This window comes from Nyctibius grandis, chromosome Z, assembly GCF_013368605.1.
Source record: "Nyctibius grandis isolate bNycGra1 chromosome Z, bNycGra1.pri, whole genome shotgun sequence".
Classification (NCBI taxonomy): domain Eukaryota; kingdom Metazoa; phylum Chordata; class Aves; order Nyctibiiformes; family Nyctibiidae; genus Nyctibius; species Nyctibius grandis.
In genome coordinates, this window is record NC_090695.1 from 11,799,467 (window position 1) to 11,819,613 (window position 20,147).

The following is a 20,147-nucleotide window of genomic DNA, read 5'->3' on the forward strand; positions in this document are numbered from 1 at the left end:
GATCATATTTTCAAGTCCGCACATATATAACAACTTCTGTGAAACAGTATTTTCATGTAAGTACTTTTTATGCTATACTATACTTTAAATATAAATTTTGTAGCATGGGTTTTACAATTAATTCCATTACCAATAGATTATCCCTTATTTAACTGACATTTTTATCCAAACATTATTCAAACACAAATACCTTTTCTATAGTATTAAAATGGCATACCCACCAAAGCAAGTTTTACATTAACTGTCTACTCAAAGACATACACATTCTTCTTTTGCCTCTATGAGCATTTGACTAGTCTGTAAAAACAATTACCAGACAAACTAAAAACAGTAAGATCATTGCTTATAGAGACATCGATCGTCTTTTAAGCCAGTGGATTCTTTAAGAGAAACAGGTAGAGGTTCACATTTTGGATTATTTTTGCCAATGAAGAAGTGTCAAAATAGTACAAGAAGGAAAGTAAGGGCTTTTATATGCTGCCTCTATCTTCGGGAGCAAGTAAGAAGGAAACAATCAAAAATATTAGGGAAAACATGGTCTAATGGCAGACAAAAGATAAACATTGCCCGTGGAAGTGCAGGAGAAACAAGCACTTGACCAGAAGAGAGCGATCACTAGTGTAGCCTGGAGTAAACACAAGACTGACTTAAGTCTGGGAATGAGGGGAAACAGCAATGGAACCATGGAAAGTGTGAAATTAATGAGTAAGTTCAGGAAAAAATCTAGTGAATGAAAGTATGAAAAATATTTTATGACGCATGTGTATACGTTTTCCTGTCAGGAAAATTTGTATTTTGGATGCTGCCAGGTTACTGTAATTTATGGATTTAGTTAGAAGGCAACTGTCTTTCAAGTTGGAAATGTACTCTTATCTGCTTTGACTTGAATGGCTCGTGCATTGTCTCTGTCAGAAAAAATATACGATGGCATCAGATGTTGATGCACTCTATTTATAAAGATTGTGCATGTGTTCTTTTCCTCTGAAACCATGGGAAAGTTTCACTTAAAGTGTCAAGTCCTTTTTGGTTGATAGTCATCTTGAATCTCTCTTGCTCCGTTTTTCTTAGAGCTACATTCCCAGTGATTGCTCAGGCCTGTGTACGGGTTTCTGTGTCTTCTCTGCATCTGTTTGTATGGCTTTTATGTCTTTTTTCTCACACGAGCCTATCCTCAAATATCCAACAACACATGTGCCCCTCACATGTGTCTTTGTTTTGGGTGGTGATATGTACCCTCATGGAGGGTTTTTTTAAACTTTTTTCCAGAAAGTTTAACTACTTCTTACAGTGATTTACAGTGACAGCACTGTCTCTGACAACTAGCTGTAATATGTTTTATCTAACAGCAATATTGTGGAAAATGTGCCACCTTAATGAATTGAACCCTGCGTGGAAAACGTACTACCAAAAGCACAGGTATACATATCACAGCCTCTTCAGGAGAGACACTATATCATCTTTCATATGAGTACTTGCATTGGATTGCAATCTTTACTGGGAATACAGTAGAGAAAGTTGGCCACTTGTCATGGTTTAAAGCTGGGCCGGCTATTAAAGCTGTGGCAGATGCTCTCTGTTAACCCTCCACCCAAAGGGAAAGGGAAAGGGAAAAGGGAGAGAGACTTATGGGTTGGAAAGTTAAAACAGTTTTAATAAACTATAATAATGAAAAAGAGTATAATAATATTGGAATAATCAAATATATACAAATATATACAAAACCAAAATCGAGCTCCCCCGAGGTCGGGCACGTCACCACCGGCACTGCAGGGCAGGCTCCGGGAAGGCCCAGGCTGCGCCCAGCGATGGTTGAGAGCTGGATTCAGGGATGCACGGATCGGGATCGGGGGCAGCAGGAAAACGGACAGAGTCCTCCTTGGACGCTGGCCAAAGGCTCAAGCCGCAGAAGCAGCCCGAAGCAGCAGAAGCAGCCCAAGCAGGCAGAAGCCCCCCAAAACAGCAGGCTGAGACCCTCGTGATCCCCGTTTTATACCGAGAATGACGTGTATGGGATGGAATACCTTCGCTGGTCAATTTTGGGTCACCTGCCCTGTCCGCTCCTCCCTGCAGGTGCGACCCCCCTTCGGCTCTTCACTCGTAAGTGGTGAGGAATTTAGCAGTGACCTTGGTTTCTCTAAGAATAAGTAAGTACAGCAAGAGCCTTTCTGCATAACATCCCTACTGGTGCCTCAGCGATAACTACAAACTTTGAGCGTTATCAGTCCTAAAAGCAGACACTGTCTGCAAAAGTAGTAACATGCAGTTACTTTCAGAAAGTGCAGTTACTTAGAAGAGACTTAGCTGAAAGTAAAAATCACTGAAAGGAAAATTGGCCTGGTTTAGGCCAAACCAGGACACAACTGTACAAAATGTTCAATAGTAACTCAAAACCATAATTTAACATAAATCAACAATGCCGTGCACAGTAGCGTTCCTTCATTATAGTCAAGATTTGTAAATAATTTCCACTTACCTATAAACTTTAAGAAACCTGCTCATACTTATGCTGTTCTTTCTCCAAGTAGATACCTCTTAGGCGAAGATATTCTATGCTGTTCTTCTCTTCAAAGATTAATTGTGTTTGGGAAACCTGAGGGAAGTTGTGTAGGTATTTTAAACAGTGGCAGGACAAATACAGAAATTTAAACATCAAAAACTAGAATCTAAATACATCATGATACAGAAAAGGACTTTTTTCATAAATAGATCTTTTTGACTTGATTTTTAAGTTATGGCTATTTGAGAATTCCATGCTATCCATTCCTAAAAGGTATATTCTTCTTTCAGTATTTTTTTTTTTGTATTGCAACCAAGTTGCATCACCTAGCCAGAGACATTTATTTGTATTTAATTGCATTGTAAAAGCCTAGGGAGCTTCTCCAAGTCAACAATTCAATTTTCTGGACCACTTACTGTCCCCATCAAAAGTTTAAAAAAAATAAGAAAGGCTTTGTGCTTCAGAATGCGTGGCATTGCAAGTCTGTGAGAAATTAAATCTGTGACAAGTTAATACTGCTTTCTGGCTCACTGATGGAGCACCCACACATCTTCTGAAGTGCTGACAAAGTAGATGGACTGATGTTTGTCCCTATGGCCACACTGAGAAGAAAATTGCCAGCACTGTCCAGTTACAAAAAGGAATAATCTTTTTTTTTTTAAAAGGAATTTTGTAAGAGGAATACTCAGCATTCAGAAAATACCCAGTGATGTTTTATTTATCCTTGCTCCTTTTCCATTTGTATCTTAAAATCAATACATTATACTTTAGAAGTTATTTTCATTACAAATTGATGTTAACAGCCATAATTTAAAGGAGTGCCAAAGTCAGTTGTGTTTATTTCATTTTATTGCACAATGTGTGTTTTCTGTTCCTGTTCTCACTGTAACATCCCTTCATAAGGGCCACAGGATGTCTAAAAGAAAAAGTGACATCTGCTGAGGGTTAGAAGGCTGTTTTAGCCACCATGTAGGACTTTCTAAAATGTCTTCACATGAACAAATAGCTAACTTGATAGACAAATTTCGATCAACTTCCTTTTGTCAGGTTTTTGGATAAAAAATATTGCTTCAATAAAGAATTAATTGGAAATATGAATGTGATTTATCTCTAGGTGGGGGACCACAGTTCTCTCTTACCTTCCAAGGAGACTGCTTTAGATGTGTCTATAAAATGCAATGTAAATGAAACCACCACAAAACTTTCACGGAGATTGGACATAACTTGTCTAAAAGTTGTGTATTAGAAGTGTTCGAACAGACCCTGGCACAGGCTAAAACCATGCCAGCTAGCACTTTCCCAAACAATTCCTCAGCACAGTTTGTGAGTAGTGTGAGTCAGGAACCATTCCCAATGGGCAGTAAATGCATGTGTCTATCCTGTTGTGAAGAATAAAAGGGTTTAGTAATATAGGCATGAAACATTATATGGCTCCCAGCCTTAATGCCAGAGAACAGTCCCAGGCATGTTTAACCTGTTAGTTTGTATGTAGCCATTGAATCTTTTGGCTGAGATGGTTAACACTTCAGTATCTGAAGAATGGAAGAGTTCTTCTTTCTTTCAAAGAAGCAGTTTTTGAAAGCCGAAGCCCAAGAAGTTTTTTTAACATACACGATTTAGATAATATCTCTTGTCTTAGATCTTCTTTTCACTGGCAAATTCATTAAGAACAGAGTGGCAAGGCATTTTAAGCATGATATGATGTGCTCAGATTTCTTTAATCCGTAGAAGTATGGCTTTCAGCTTGCGTTGAATACAACAGTCCTTAAGGCCAATTTTTAACTTCTGTCCTTTGCCAGAATATGAATGTCCACATTGACTTGCTGGCCCATGAAGCTGATTTGATTTACCTTTACACCTTAAAAAGTGAAAAAAAAAATTGCCTAAATGTTTTTATCTTTATCCCTCAAAATAATCCATAGTGGCCCTCATTCACAGCTCTCATGTGAAATTGCACAGGATTTCTTATGTAACTGACATGCAATTCTGTATCTCTGTTACAAAACATGACAGTAAGTTGTTTTTCTAGTGCCTATCCAAAACAAGACGTTTAAGTTATATAAGGCTCAAATTAAAAACAACAACAACAAAAAAAAAAAAAACAAAAAAAGAAGAAAAATTAAGCAAATGAATTTGTGGGAAGTTAAGGAAATTATAGAAGGAATGGTACCAGCTTCCTTTCTGAAGTTCACCAATGGTGAATCCACAGAAAAGAGCCTAAAGAGCATCTTCAGCCAGATTTCAGATTTCTTTGAATGACAATGTGTAACTGATCATTTATCTTCCCTACAAAAACAACTGCTATTAGGCCTGTTCTTAAGGCCCTAATGTAACAACACTGGGACAATCTACTTGTCCAGCAGAGTAACCTCTTTTTCTGTTATATAATGTACTTTATTATTATATATGTTTTATAGTCTAAATTACATGTTTTACATTATCTCTCTTAACTTTATCAGAATCCCTAGTGCCTTGCATAATAAGAACTGACTGAAACATTCAAATGAAAGTACTAAAGCTTTGTCTTCCATCGTTTTTCCTCCATATAAAACTCTTTTTTACAAGTATACATTTTGAAAGATATATCTGCCATAAAATTCATATCGTGTTTTCATACAGACAGAAGCACATTCTTAACAAGGTAGAGATAGTGCAAGTTTGTCACTTAGAAAAAATGAAAAAGTATTATTCCATTTCATAATAAATTATTGTTGGTAAATTAGGCTAACTAATTAGAAGAAGGAAAAAATTACTACTTCCATCTGGCATACCAGAAAAAAAAAGTCAGTAGTCACCATCAAGTTGTAAGCTTAGAGCCAGTAACTATACAAACATTTCACTCCTCAATCTGCCGGCTTCCTTGGCTTTTTTATTTTACCTGTACCACTGAAGGTCTCATTTGGCACTTAGGTTGCTTACTTCTCACAATGAATATTCCCCAGTGAACTAATTATGTGGTGCAATTATTTGCTTCTGTGAACTAAAGTCAATGCAAAGAACATAACTTTATATTACTTGTCATACAGCATTCATTATTACATTATTGCTACTTGGTGTTGTAGTCCAGCCTTAACATCAGATTCTAAATAATTTGAATACTTAAATTTAGGATGATAGGTAATGATTGCATTACTATATTTTGTTCAGATAATGAGCTCCTGAGATTTTATAGGAAAGTTCTTTTCAATTATTGAAAAAAATATTAAAAATATACAATAATAATGTTATTTTTTATTTTACTGACACATCACATGTATTTAAAAAATCTGTTCAGACTATAAATTATTAAAAGGTAAAATGTAACAATGTTTGTGCATCCCATTAACAACTTAAAATGACAGGTACCTGCCTGTTATACCAGCCCTTAAAGAGACAAAAATGGAAAAGCACAATACATTTTTCATTCATTCTACAGAAAAAAAACAAATTGCAACAAGCAACCCCTAAGAAAACATTTGTGCCAGGTGTATTTTCACTGTAATATTACATGCTGTCCATAATTTATGAAGCTGAAAAACAACATGTAGCTGTCAGGCAAGTTAACATCAGAATGAAGAGGGCAAAGAGGCCTCTTCACTATTTTCAGCAGTGTACACACACATACTGTCTTTGCATCTAGAAAGCTTATCTCAGTACGCAGCTGTAAACAGCAGCAAGAGAGGTACCTACAATTTACCATATATTTTGTGAGAACAATTTGAGAAATGCATTTTAAAAACAGGACTGTCTGCATGAAGATCTTTAGTTCCTGCCTTTTAAAGCTGCATTAAAATACTCTTTGAAGAACAAGAAATGAGTCTGAGAATAACCGACTGTTCAAATAGTTTAGAATTATGGGAGCCCAGTCATTTTTTAGGGCAAAAGACACATTCTCCCTTGATATCGACGGGAGTGGGATTAGGTTCTAAAGCTTTACCCTGAAACTTGCAGTTCATTTTCAGGACTATATAGGTGTGGATTTATCAGGGGAATTCAGAGAGCTTTGCCTTCCTCCGCACTGCCACCAGCTTTGTTCAGTGCAGTATATGCTCCTTAGTGTGCCACAGTCATGGTTGTATGACTACATAGCTCCTCCCATACAGATTAGGACTACCTCCACCCCATGACTAAGGCCTGTAACAGAAAGAAGGTGTAAAGTATCTTGATATGTTTTCAGGTAATATTCTGAAATACTTGATTTATCCCTTTTTCTGGCCATTTCAGGCATAATGAGACTTAAGTATTGCACACTGAAGTGCTTTTTAGGAACATAGTGAGCCTCCATTCTTGCAATAAATTGCTGTGAGTGGACCTTTGAAGACAACAGGAATACAAGGAACCACTTGTCTGAATGCAATTGAAGAATTTGATTTTTCCTTTTAAAAAGTGGATTACAGTAATATCTAATGGAATAAAAAATATTTAATTTCCCTTAAGGAAAAAAAAATAATCCTGATTTGCTCATGTGTGTTACACTACCACCTTCTAAAACAACTAATGACTTAAATTAGTTGTTTTCTTGTGCAGGTGATAACATCATAGTACTTGGGCAAAATAGCCATTGCTACAAATTCTTTTAGTTGAGTGGGATTTTAAAAGCATAAAATGATCCAGTGACATTCTCACTGGAAAATCCTGACTGAAACAGTAGTCAAATACGTGTTGTGTCTTACTATGATGTTTGCACTGGCTGAACCATATTTGGCATTTGAAAAATAAAAGTTCAGTATTTTCATTTTATTTACACACCAGTTAAGAAAAAGAAAGATCATTATATAAATAAATCACTAAAATCACAGAAAGGCTCCATTAACATGAATTGGTAACAATCAGAAGTAGATAGAAGTAGCATTCCTGGGCCAACTTTGTCATTTTAGAATCACATTTTCCTGTGTATTTGTAGGTGTGTATGTCCACATACATATGGGTATGTGAACTTCAACTAGGGTCCATTGAACAGTAGTCTATTACCAAGAGTATATAAATATTTTCCCCCTTGAGTTACTGAGTTGCACTGTACTAAATTAAGCGCAAACACTTATGAACACACTTCATTCACTACACCAATTATTTCCCTTTATTTCAAATAGATAACTTGAAGTTGTAAATGCATAAACAATTACAGGATTGGGACCTTTTGTATTAACTTGGAACAAAAGTATGTAATACATTTTTTTCAGAGCCCCGTTTACTCTGTGTCCATTAAACTTATATGAGCACATACCCATTAGAATCTAGTATTTCCAGTACTGAATTACCGTATTCTCCAGTGTCATCTTCATTTCTGTACTTTCAAACCAAACACACAGTTGTAAAACGAACTTTGATTCATCCAACATTACGAATTTAATAGTTGTTTAAGCTTGAGAGATGCATTTTAAATCTGCATTAAGGGCAGAGCACTATTCAGGAAATCCTAAGACTTGGGAAGATCCAAGTGCATCAGTATAAGATATTATCCCTTCACGCAAATAATATCCATCCAGACCTGAAAGGATGTCTTTATATGTCACGGGATATTTACAGCTGTGTCCAACTGTATGGCTGAATCCTGAAGTCAACAGACAAGCAAGGCTTCTTCTAGACATCAAGGGATTTTTGTCCAAGTACTGAGGAGCAAAACGACGTGAATACGAAAAGACATTGTTAATTCATCGGCTATAAATGCTTCTTCACTATTATCCTGTGCTATGAGCATTCACAGTTTTACCTGTACAGAGGAACACCAGAAAGTCTTTCAGACTAGGACATGCTCTTTCTCCAAACACTGCTTCACAACCCACAATTGAAATATTTCCAGTAAATCTGGTGGCGGTGGGGAGCATCAGCCTCCGGCGAAGGACCCTTCACCTGAACATCAGCATTTTCCCCCGTGCTCGTCCAAAAAAGGTTGTTTTTAAAAGCCACTCCAGTTCGGTACGTCCACTTGGAAATCCCTCGCCCCGGCAACGCTTTCCGCATCGGGTGTTTCAGTTCCTGCGACGCGGCCTCTTGACACCCGCGGAGACGAACATTAGCGGCAACAGTAACTGCGGCGAGTGTCCCAGTCCTGGCACGGCTCACCCGCTGGGGCGGGGGGGAGGATGCGCCTTTGCGGGTTCGTTTTAAGGCGCCTTTTTAGGCCTGCCTCCTGCGAGGCGGCATTTTGCAGTCCTCCCCACCATCCTTCGGGAAGACAAAAAAACCAAAACGTGTAGTTTTTTCAGCGGTCACTCCATCACAAATCCGTGGCTGTCTTCCTCTCAGCGCAGGCCTTAGCGTAAACTCCGGTCTCGTTCCGCATACCAGAAGGGGGGAAAAAAAAAAGAAAGAAAAACTGAGGCAGCAGCCGGAGGAGTGGGGAAGAGGAGAGATGGCCACGCAGCGGAGACTCGGCTGTGCCCGCCGCCGATAGGCGCGGCGAAGCGAGGCGGAGGGAACCGCTCCAGCTGCGGCGGCGCTGGGAGGGGAGAGGCGCGGCGCGGCGAAGAGCAGTGGCGGCGGCGGCGGAAGCGGCGCTGGTTGAGCGAGGGAGCGAGCGAGCGAGGAGGCGGCAGCGGAGGGAAGGGGGAGGCTGTTGGTGTTTGGCGCCGGTGGAGGGAGTCATTCCTGCAGCTGCACTTCCGGTCGGCATTTTGTTCTGAGAGGGAGCGAGAGAGACACACACAGGATCCTTCCCCCTCCTCCTCTTCCCCCTACCCCCCCCGCTCGGTACCGACTCACCGTGCCCAGGCTGCCCCCTCCCCCGCCCTCCTGCACTCGCACACACAGAGGGAGCGGCGGCGGCGGCGGCCCTTTGGCAGCGCTGTCCCCCGGCCGCCCCCCTGCTCCCCCGCGGCTCGTAGTGTGTCTCGGAACCGGTTCGGCGCGGCCTGGCCGGGCCCGGCCCGTGTTGATGTTGTGAAGCAGGCTCAGGGGGAAGGGATTTGCCTCGGCCGCTCACCCCCCGGCTCTACATGTTCGCTGCACTGAGGAGGAGACGGAAGAGGAGCCAGCCCCCCTCCCGGCCCGGATTATTGTTGTTATATTATCTCCCCTCCTCCTCCTGCTCCGCGGCGGCGGCGGCGGCCCAGCGGCGGCGGCGGCGGCTCCTCTGAGGAGGGAGGGGGCGGATTTCTCTCCCCCTCTCTCGGATTCTCGTTGGATTCAGACGCCGATTTGCTCAGGTAATCCCCCCTCCTTGTCTCCCCTTCCCCTCCCTGCCCTCTCCAGCAGCGGGCCGGGCCTTCCAGCCCAGGCGGCCCAGCACTGCCGGGAGCAGAGGGGATTAGCTGTTATCCGGGGTAGAGGGGAGTAAGTGGCAACCGGAGGTGTTTATTTCGCAGCCCCCCTTCCTGCTCGCTCGGGTTTGGCGGAGGAGATTGGTTCCTCCCGGATTGCCGGCAGGCCCAGGCCCGGTGGAGAGCGCAGGCCCGCCGGCCAGCGCCTTTACTCCAGCTCGGGGATTAGAAAGGCGAAGCGGCTTCTCACTGACAGGCCTCAACCCGGAGAGGAGCAGGAGGAAACAATACAATTAACTGCAAATGTGCACTGATCCTTTGCCGTATTTACAACTTCACTAGGACAAGGAAGGAAGGTCCCAGCTCAGACAGCCCTCTGAAGTGGGGAAGGAGTAAGTGGAGGAATAGGGGAAGAGAGACAATGTAAATATCCAGGAACAAAAATACCACCTCTCTTCGCTGTTACCTTCTCCTTCTAACCAAGTGCGTTCTGAACATTCAAAAGTTCGAATGCATATGGATTTATAATATGTAGAGGTTTAATCTCTAAATAATCTAGCGATTGATTAGTGTGTTAATCACTTAGTATATTTATAGTATAAAACTAGTGCTTGTGGGATGATTGACAAAACACGGACACCTGCAGACCCAGGAAATACAGATAGGCAAGCATATTGTATCAGGTACTCCACACAGTCACAGTGTCTGTGTGCTGTATACATTATAGGAATATGTACTAAATTCAGAAGAAGTACCATTTTATTCTTCTAACAAACAGAAAACAGGAGGGATCGTGTGTAAAGTGCTGCGTTCATGACGTTTAAGGGACGAAGGTGAAGATCAGAGCTTACCCAAAGTACTGAGAATCAAACGTAAATTTAATTAAGTGGAAAGTGAGGAATGCTTAAAAAGTGTCATCCTTTCTTGTCAGGCCATATCACTTTGAGATCCGGAGGTTGTTATTGGCTGTTTGTGACCATGATGTTTGAATATGTAATTAGGTGTCATTTTAACAGGTCAAATGTGTTTTGTAAATGACTGTTGATTAAGTGTCAGGTCTTTATAAATAAATGGTAGCTAATTTACAGTAAAGTAAATCTCGGACTTATGTGTGGTAGAGTTGAGAGTGTAACTAAAAATTGAGGTAGATTTAAAACAGACACCCTGTGAACTAATAAAAATACTCCTACAGAAATTACATAATTGAGGGAATTTTTAAGATACAAAGTTTCATCTTTCATATAGAAAGGAAATTTGTAAATGGCAAACAAATATCAACATTACATAATCTGTCTATTTTTCAGCAGGTTTTTCAGCAGGTTTTTTAGTTGTTCAGGCAGATCTGTTGTAATAATAAGTGGTTAATGTATCTACTAGAGTAATTTTCTGGTATACTGTGTTTAGAATCTTATACTAAAACTGTGCTATCGTGCCTCCGAGTGCCCTGATACATGTTTAAAAGGGTGAAGTTAATATAGCTGTCATGTAGAAGGCGTGTTTTTAATGCTGTAAATCCGTGTAGTAGTCAGTAGCGTGTCCGTGATTTGTATTGGTCAGGGAGCAGTTTGAATTTTAAAAAGCCTGAAGATCCTGCTGAGCCCCAATCCCGGCCTCCCTCCCTCCCACTAATCTCCCATTCCTGTCTTTGTGCTGCCTGGTCCTGTTAGACACTGTTTGCAACAGGGCCTCAGGCCTACGTGCGTGGAGGGGAACCATTTACACTTCGAAAAAGCAGCTTGTTATTTTTAAACTTTGTGAATTGCAGAGGGAGCCACTAGTTGTCTCTCACTGTCCCTATCTCAGTGTGTAGCAGCGGAATTGCTGTTTTCTTTTGGTCTGTAGCGTGCGTAGAGGCCGAGTGTAACTCTGCTTTGCAGGAAAGAAAGGACTGTGCAGAAGTAGTTGTAGTTCTTGGGTAGTTTTCATCATCAGGAAGCGACAAGAGCTCTAGCATTTCTGTCGTCTGTTTCAGGCAGCTCTCGTTTTAACAAAAAATGGGTTTCTTAAGCTAACAGTAGCGAACTTCTCTGACTTACTATTCATTTAAGGAGATTTGCTTTAAATATACCAGATATGACCAGGAAACGAGCTGCTGTTGTTATGTAGTTCCTGTCAAGTTTATCTTGCCAGGCTTGTGTTTACGGTGCATTTTTTTTTTTGCTTAATCAGAAAGCATGCACTTTTCTGGTATGAAAAGTAGACATATTTATAGAGGGAAATTTAAGATGCTGTCCATTTGTGATTTGTAATGAGTTTTTTGGTTTTGTTCTTCTAAGCCATATGTGATTAATCCTGAATTAGTTGCTTTATCACAGTTTATGTAGTTGTAAATTTCTTTATCTCAGAAAAATATTTTTAGCATACAGAAATATTTAATGTGGAACTGTTTATAAGATGACTTATTTTTGGTTTAGATTGTATTTTTTAGCACATTTAAGAGTCTCTGTGAAGCAGGACTATGTCACTTTCATACTACTTTTTCCCTAATGTTAGGAGTTTATCCTAGTCCAGTGTTTATAACAACAGCTAGGTACTTAGGAGGATGTAGTTATTTTATTCATGTTAGAGAAATACAAAATTAATTATTATCAAGATGTTAGTTGTAAGATTTTAACAGAAAGAGGAAAATACTTTCTTATCTTTTATTTTGTGCATTTGACTACCTTGTACATTTTGAATTTGTTTCCTGTGTACAGGTTTTGTTTATTTTTTCCCCTCAACTTCTTAAACGTTTTACCTGAAGTTATTCCAACAAAAAATCTTTCCTTGAAGCTTTTTGCTGTCTTTTAAAGCTGTTTTTATACTTTTTAAAAATCAATACATAGGAGCAGGCATACCAAAAAATAAAATAATTTCTTTTTTACATTTGAAATGTTTAAATTTTGATTTAGGAGAAACAGAACAGGATCAGAGAAGCAAAATTATATCACTAAAACTCTTTGCAGATCCCTATTCTACACAAGAGTACAGGTGCCCCTGTGCAACCTTATTGCATGTTTGAGACTCCATGAACATTAATGTTCATGTGATTCTTCTTGCAGAATGAAGGCAGTAGATAGTGATTCGTTGGGAAATAATCACGGAGGTTTTGTTGTGTTTGTGTGACGATGAAGGTAATGCAGCCTTAATCCTGAATGTTTTATGTATATATTCCTCTACAATATAAATAAACTATATTTTGAAGTATTACTAGATGAAAAGTAGTGGAAGTGTGAACTGACTTGAGCCAAGGATTGGTATAATAAGTTTCCTATTGCAAATCTCTGTGTTCAGTGGCCAGTGTGATACTTTTATGTGTACATTATAATACAAAGTGTTAAAGTCATGCTGTTGAATTTTTATTAACATTTTGTAAATATCGCACAATAAATGTAAAGTTAGTGGATAATTGCTGTAACTGGAAAGAAAAATATACTTCTATTGTGAATATCTAGACCTAGGAAAGAAATTAAGTCTTCAAGTTCAGAAATTTATGCTTTCTAGAAATTATTCTAGAGGAGTGTGTAATATTCATGAATGTGTGGACACTGTGACAGCAATTATGGGCATACTTCATTGGAAAAACATGAGTAGCGATAGCTTTAGAGTTTGGTAGGCATGAGGTGGGTAATTCAGTGTTAGAGTAGCTATTTAGTGCCACCAGATATATCACTAGAAATAGTTAACATTTGAAACAAATGACCGTTTTGATGTGATACAGCTTATTTTCAATCTTACTTTTCATATACCTTTATTAGAGGTAGTATGGATTTGGTTAGCTTCTGATTTTGAATCATCAGCAGTAGCAAACACTCTGTTGTACAGAGATACCTACAAGGAAATTCTTGAAATTGGTGATATCTGTGTATTATTGCTAATAACCCTGTACAATAATGATCCTTTTTAATAATCAAAAAAGGAAGTCCTTTTGAAATGACAATTGTTAAAGGCTTATATTCTAAAAACTGGTAATATAATTAATCTATAATATGTTTTTATTTTCTTAGTGTTACAAGCATACTTCTTAGTAGCTGATCCTGACCCCCAAAGTACATGTGAGAGAAGTGCTTTATATTGACATCTGCTGCACCCTAGGAGTGAGGAAATTGCGTTTGAGGAGATTGTGCAGGACCTATGATTTGTGTCTCACTTCCTGTCCCTACTGTTCGCTATGGAAAATCTCAGTAACAAAAGGGAGGGCAAAAAGGATTTGTAGAAACTAAAAGGAATTCCAGTCAAATTGAACGTGGTTGTTGATACTGCACTAGAAGGTGACTACTTGGTTTACACATATAACTTTAAAAAAACATAAACATTGAAGACCATTTTTCATGTTACAGTCAGAAAAAATGCTAGAAAAGTTCATTTTTATGGCCTTTAGTATTTGTGTCAGTTGGTATTGAGTGGTTTTGCAATCAGAGTTCTCAAAATTCTTTATATGAGTGGATATTTTAATTTTTCAGATTATTACTGTGGTTTGATTTGACGCACTTTGTTTTTTGTAGCAGTGTGTATGTGTAGACATGGAATATGGAATGCATTTTAGAAGAACAGTGTCAAAAAACACTAGGCTATGAAGTAAGGGACTCAGATAAGGAAAGAGCAGACTAAGTTACAGAAACAAACATAACCCACTCCCCTTCTCTGTATACTGGGCCTTTAACTACATTATTGCATTCCCCCTTACCCTCGCAGCCCTAATTCAATGCCTCATACAGTGCATGGGAAATGCCAGCTGACTGGTGTACTGTTATAACCTAGTTTATGTATGTGTTTTTCTTTGTCATTCAGTGTGCAGCCTGCTGCCTTATTACATACTGTATACACGCAAATCTTTCGTGAATGCTGAAGTATTTTCATCTCTTCATTTGTAAGAATTATCTCACTTCACAAACATTAGAGAACTTTTTTTTTTGCACATTGTAAAATACTATTTCCATTTTACATATGGAAGACTGAAACTGAGTCAAAATAGAGAGTTTTAGAAGTGCTATAGATCTTGTGTAAGGTGACATGCTTTATTCTTTAGATTTTTAGAGTTACTTTGCAGCACTTAGTAAGTTTGTAGCGTTGTTTTCTTTGACTTTGTGGTTGCAAGTGCGCTGCGTTTCAACATATCAGGCTCATTGTTTCTTGTGCTGGATCCCTAAGAAGTATAGAATGGAGTTTTGCCGATGGCCTTAAACATCTATTAAGTATCAACTGGCTTGATAGTGCCAACAGCTGGAAAAGCATAGATTTCCTGTCCTGAAAAATTAAAAAGAGTCACCCTCCATATTGCGAGGAAACCAAAATCTCTTAAAAGTTTATCAGGAAGAACAGAGACAACAACTAGGTAATAACCCAGATCCCACAAGTAGTTTGATGGCTTGCCTGCAATATTGGACACAGAGATTCAAAATGTTACTCTGTTAACTTCCAGCAGAAACTAGCAACCCTGGAGAGTATCCTAAGCATTGGTTGTTGGCTGTTAGGGGTAAAACTCTGTCTCTTGCAGTGATAATTGTTGTAGTTGATGTAAACTGGTTGAACAGAAACCTCTGCAGCCTAGTGATCAGACCCGTTTCCTTGTGATGTCGGTCTGTTGTCCGGCTGCTGTATGGCTCTGTTAGGAAAGCAAGACCATTCTGGGGTGTAGTAAGTGCATTCTTAGCCAGAACGTTGCTTTGGGTTGTAAGAAGTCCAGGTCCAAATGCCTGATCTTTATTGGGCAGAGAAGTTCTTGAGCTTTTTTCTCCCCACATGGCTTTTTATGTCATATGCTTTAGGTATGGCCCAGAGGCTGTGAGTATATTATGGAATAGGTACAATAAGTAGTACTCAGTCTTTTCTTTTTTCCTTTTTTTCTTTCTATCTTTACTTGTGATGGAAATTTTCTGTGAAAATAAGGGTGGTTTTTTTAATTTTCTTTTTTTTTAAGGAAGAGTCGATTTTTATAAATGGCAGTTTCCAGCAAAAGATCTCTTGGATGGGAAACTGGTTTTAATCAGGTGGATTTATTAACTATGTTTTAATAAAATTCCTTAATAAAAAAGTGTAATGTCCCACAGAAGGCACTTCCTTTTACTCTGTAACTCTGATTTGTTTCAAGACATATACATCATGTGCCATATATGAGGCAGAGATCCTGTGAATAACAAAAACCAGTATATGATCATTTAATGAATGACTATCATAATGCACAACAGACTAAACTGTAGGTGTAAGCAACCATAATTCTGACGTTTCTTAGTACTTTAATGCTTGGTTTTATGGTACTAAACTTTTCTCTCTCTCCTTTTGATTAAAATATAATGTAATTTATCAAGCTCCTTGAATGTAACGTGTCTGTGATAGTGCAACCCCGTCTCTCATGTTTGAGCTAACAATCTTTCCTCTGTGTTGACCAGGTACTCAGAAAGGATGAGGTTACAAATACTTTGTCTCCAAAATTTTGTTTTCAAGTCTTAGGTTTTAATAGAGACTGTCCCTCTTGCTTGCATGTTATTTTCCATTCAGAGATGTTGCTTTCTCTTTTTCTTCAGATATGCTTGCTGGCTATTAAGGATGTGGGAAAAATTTAGAGCGCCCTCATCAGATACTATGTACAGCAGCTACCTTAGCGCCTGTAGAAAAAATAATCTGGAACCTGTTTTTTGTAGTCTAGAAGCTGGGAAAAGTTTGATAAGACTCTAGTAGACTGTGGTGAGAACTCATGGGGAGTGCTCTGTGGAGATCTAAAATCAGTTTAACTTTGACACCCCGCCACCCACCCCCCGAAGGGAAAATTAAAAATTTGCCTGATGATTTGTATGTTAAATTTCTAGTTCAAACTGAGGAGATATGATTGCTTTTTACTACATGGATGCTTGGTTTTCCTTTTCTTTCTCTCTTCTTTTTTTCTTTTTTTTTTTCTTTTTCAAATAATGGAAAATAGATTTTCTTCTACTAGTGTGCTTAGTGATGATTGGTTCTTCCTGGCAGTTTCTTTAAAAACTCATGTTGAGGCATAACCTGTAACATAGAAAAACTTCGGTGTGTCCTATAAAATTTGGCAGTTACAAGGAATTGCAACATTGCTTAACAGAGTTACTAGTCGACTTTTAAGAATGCATGTTGCTCCCTGCTTGTTTTGTATGGGTAGGACTGGTGGTGACTCCTCTCAGTTTCCTGGCACTTACTATTTAAAGGCACTGATTTTACTTCTGACTTTGCTAAACCTCAGTCATTTGGGCTGACATCTTCCATGTTGGGTGACTGCCCTTTAGTGACTGGTTCTTTTAATAAAGCTTAAATCCAAAATAGTTCACTGGCTCCTAAGGGCCATGGTAGAGAAAAAAAATTTTAAAAATTATTTCTGACCTTTTCTTTGAGTAATTAGAACAACCCTGTTCTTCGGGAAAGGAATTTAAAATTTGAGAGTGAGGTGACTTTTTGCATTAGGGATGTGCATTTTGTTACCATTCAAAAACCTGTCCAAAAATTGCGCAGGTTATTAGTGTCTGAAAAATTAGCTGACTTCTCTAATTGTAGGGATTAATGTTGAAAAATTTTGTTTGCGTGACAGGACTTTCCTAATAAGTACAGTTCTAAGCAGTGAGATGTAGTATAGACTCTTAGTTTTCTGGTGTCCATTCCCTGCTTGTCCACAGTGCTGATTTGTTTGAATGTGGAAAAGACAAGAACTGAGGTTGCAGGTGGCTGGAAGGATGAACACACAGAGAAGATGAGCGGTGGACTGGAGCGAGACTTACACATGTGTTTGGGGAGGGCATGGGAGTTTGAAGGGCAGGAACTGGGAGGAGAGTAGGAGCTTGGAGTTCCTAAGGAAGTAATGACTGAACTGTGAGGACTCGATAAAGGACCTGGTGGGGTAGATACAAGTGTCCTTAGTGAAAATAGAGGAAGAGCTGTGAAACAGCCTTAGCAAGAAGCTGAGACAGAAGGGTACTTTGGAATTGGGTGTACAATCAAGGGAATAAGTTCAGGGATGGGAATGGGTGGGAAGTATGTACTGAGAGAGGCCAGAGAGGGGAAGAAGAACAAATTGCCTGAGAAACCAGAAGTACAAAACAAGGATTGGCTAGGCAAAGAAGCATTATTTCACACACAGGAATTCATTGTTCGAATTGTCTTTTTTTTTTTTTTTAACAGAGGAAATCACATAGTAAAAAAAAAAAAAAGCTCCAAAATGTGGAGTATTTCTTGTAAGAGCAAATGATAGGGAATCCTGTAGTTCAGATTACCTGTGTAGTCCGCATTTGGCATCTTTGTGAATGTATTGTGGTAGTCTTTAAGTCTGTCATCACTTCTTTTTCTTACACCAGGATGCCTGTTTCACTGACTCTGTGGAATGAGTGTAGCCTCCTTAATGGAGTTGTTTTTTTTTTTTTAAAAAAGCACAACATGTTATATTAATGTTTCCTAGGATTGGCCTCAGTTATTGTTGATTCTGTGTTGGGGAAAGGGGTAGACTCTTGAGATTGCTTCCAGTCCTGTCTTTTATGATTGAATGTTTTGATACATCTTTGGTGTTCAATGTGTAGTCCTTTGCCTTAATCACTTCACATCATTAAATCCTGCTCCAGAGATAGAATTAATTTCCTCATGGGCTTTTCTGTGACATGTATTGTAATATCGGAATGCTTCACAAATACTTATTTTTTAAATATTTTTGAGGAGAGTATATAATTAAGCAAGTTCGGAACTGAGATGCAAAAGTTGATCTTTATAACTTTGGAAGTCCAGCTGTAGCAACCGTAAGACCTGACTTTTAAATTAACTTGATTTTTTTTGCATCATAATGTGTGTGATAATATTAGAACAGATTTTATTAATTTTGGCTACAAATATGACTAATCAGTGCTGCTTCAGATTAGGCTTCGGAGCATGCAGGAAAAAAGGAACACAGAAATATTTAACATTAGTAATAGAAATAGAATGAGATTCCCAAGAGCGGTGTTTTTGTTTCCTGCTATCTGATCTGCAGCCTCTTTCCCTTCATGCTTCGCTTTCATTTTTACTTGAAGTTGGAGAGTCATGTATACAACAGACCTTACAGCCTTATGAATAGCCTCTGATTCATTTCCAGAGCAGATTCCCCTTGTAAGCTGGATGACGATTGGGCCCAGGGGTGGGAGGGGAATATTAAACAATTATATTATCCAAGGACTGTGTCAGAATTCTTGAGCACAAGGGGAATTTATTAACTTTTGACTGACTTTGCAAATGTGATCTTTCAGCCTGAGGATGTGGGATTTCCTGGTAGAAGTCTTAGAAAGTTTGAGTTGATACACAGAAAAAGTAATGTCTGAGTATTTGTTGATGTCAGCTTTTCTGTGTTGACTGTTCTGTTTTAGAGAGTTTTTTAAAGTCAGATCTTCAACATTTTTAATGATATGGATTTTAATATACAGAAATGCATTTAGCATGATACCTTTTTAAGCATTGCCTTGTAAACCAGCTGTCACAATGCAGTATGTAAAATTTTTAATCTTGATTTCTACATCATAAAAAGGAATTGGAGTGAGATCAAAAAAGGAGTTAGTTGTTGTGATACTGCTGTTGAACAGGTCAGCCCTTGAGTGTCAATCAAAAGTTTGACATGTGTGAGGATGCAAAGTGGAACTCACAACTCCTGTGGTGCTAAGTAAGAGATCCATATTGTTAGTCAATAGAAAACACTGGAGAGTTTTTTACCTCCTGAAAGAGAATTTAAATCGATTTATTTGATAATCATATTCTTTCTTTCAGGCTTTTTCCCTATTCTAATTAATTTTCTTTGCACTGTGATGTAGTACTCCTTTGACAAGAGGAGAAGGAAATGATCACTACCCCATAAAATCTTAGAGCCAGTCAAAGACTCTAATGGATAGTGACAAATGCATGTTTGAACCTCCTGAGAATTTTAGAATCTATGTGTCTGATATTCTGAGCAAGTGCTCTTCCTCTGTCCTGCCGAGATTTTGAGTGAAGGGTTGGAGGTGTCGGCTAGTATGTAGTGCGAAGTAATTGGTTTTGCGTGTTAGGCATGTTCAAAGCATGTGTATGACTGGACTTTCCTCCTCTGAAGATCTTGCCCAGGCTTAGGTGTGAAAAAGGTGTTGAGCTGCTTAGTTCTGCAAAAATAGTGGCAGTTCTGACATGCAGTGAAGCAAAGCTGTAGGTGAACTTTCCTGGTGATAATTTAGGTGACTAATGGCTTAGAGAGTTGTAGGAACACACTGTGCACTCTATTATAAAAGATCATTTAGATTTATGGCTCTGGATACTTACTCACTGGAGTAATTCCCTCTGGTTCTGTCTAGCATGATGTAAAGTTTAGTCATATTATTTACAGAAATAATTTCCATGGCAAAAATAAAATACCATTAAAATATTTGAGGAATTGCATTAAAAATGGTATGGTTTAAAACCTGTTTTGTCTGTAATTCTCTAAATATCATTACATGAACAAGCCATTGTAATACTGGAAGGTAAACATTCTCAGTTTTCACATCACACTATAATCTTAG

General features: G+C 38.8%; 1 protein-coding gene across 3 annotated transcripts in view; it reads left to right on the forward strand.

The window, feature by feature from the left end:
• Nucleotides 1–9,240: 9,240 nt before the first annotated feature.
• Nucleotides 9,241–20,147, forward strand: part of NIPBL (NIPBL cohesin loading factor) — a 173,818-nt gene continuing 162,911 nt past the window's right edge. For all 3 annotated transcript variants that reach the window (XM_068422204.1, XM_068422206.1, XM_068422205.1), the window contains exon 1: nt 9,241–9,621. The gene's annotated coding sequence lies outside the window, so the exon portion shown is untranslated. The remainder of the gene's footprint in view (nt 9,622–20,147) is intronic.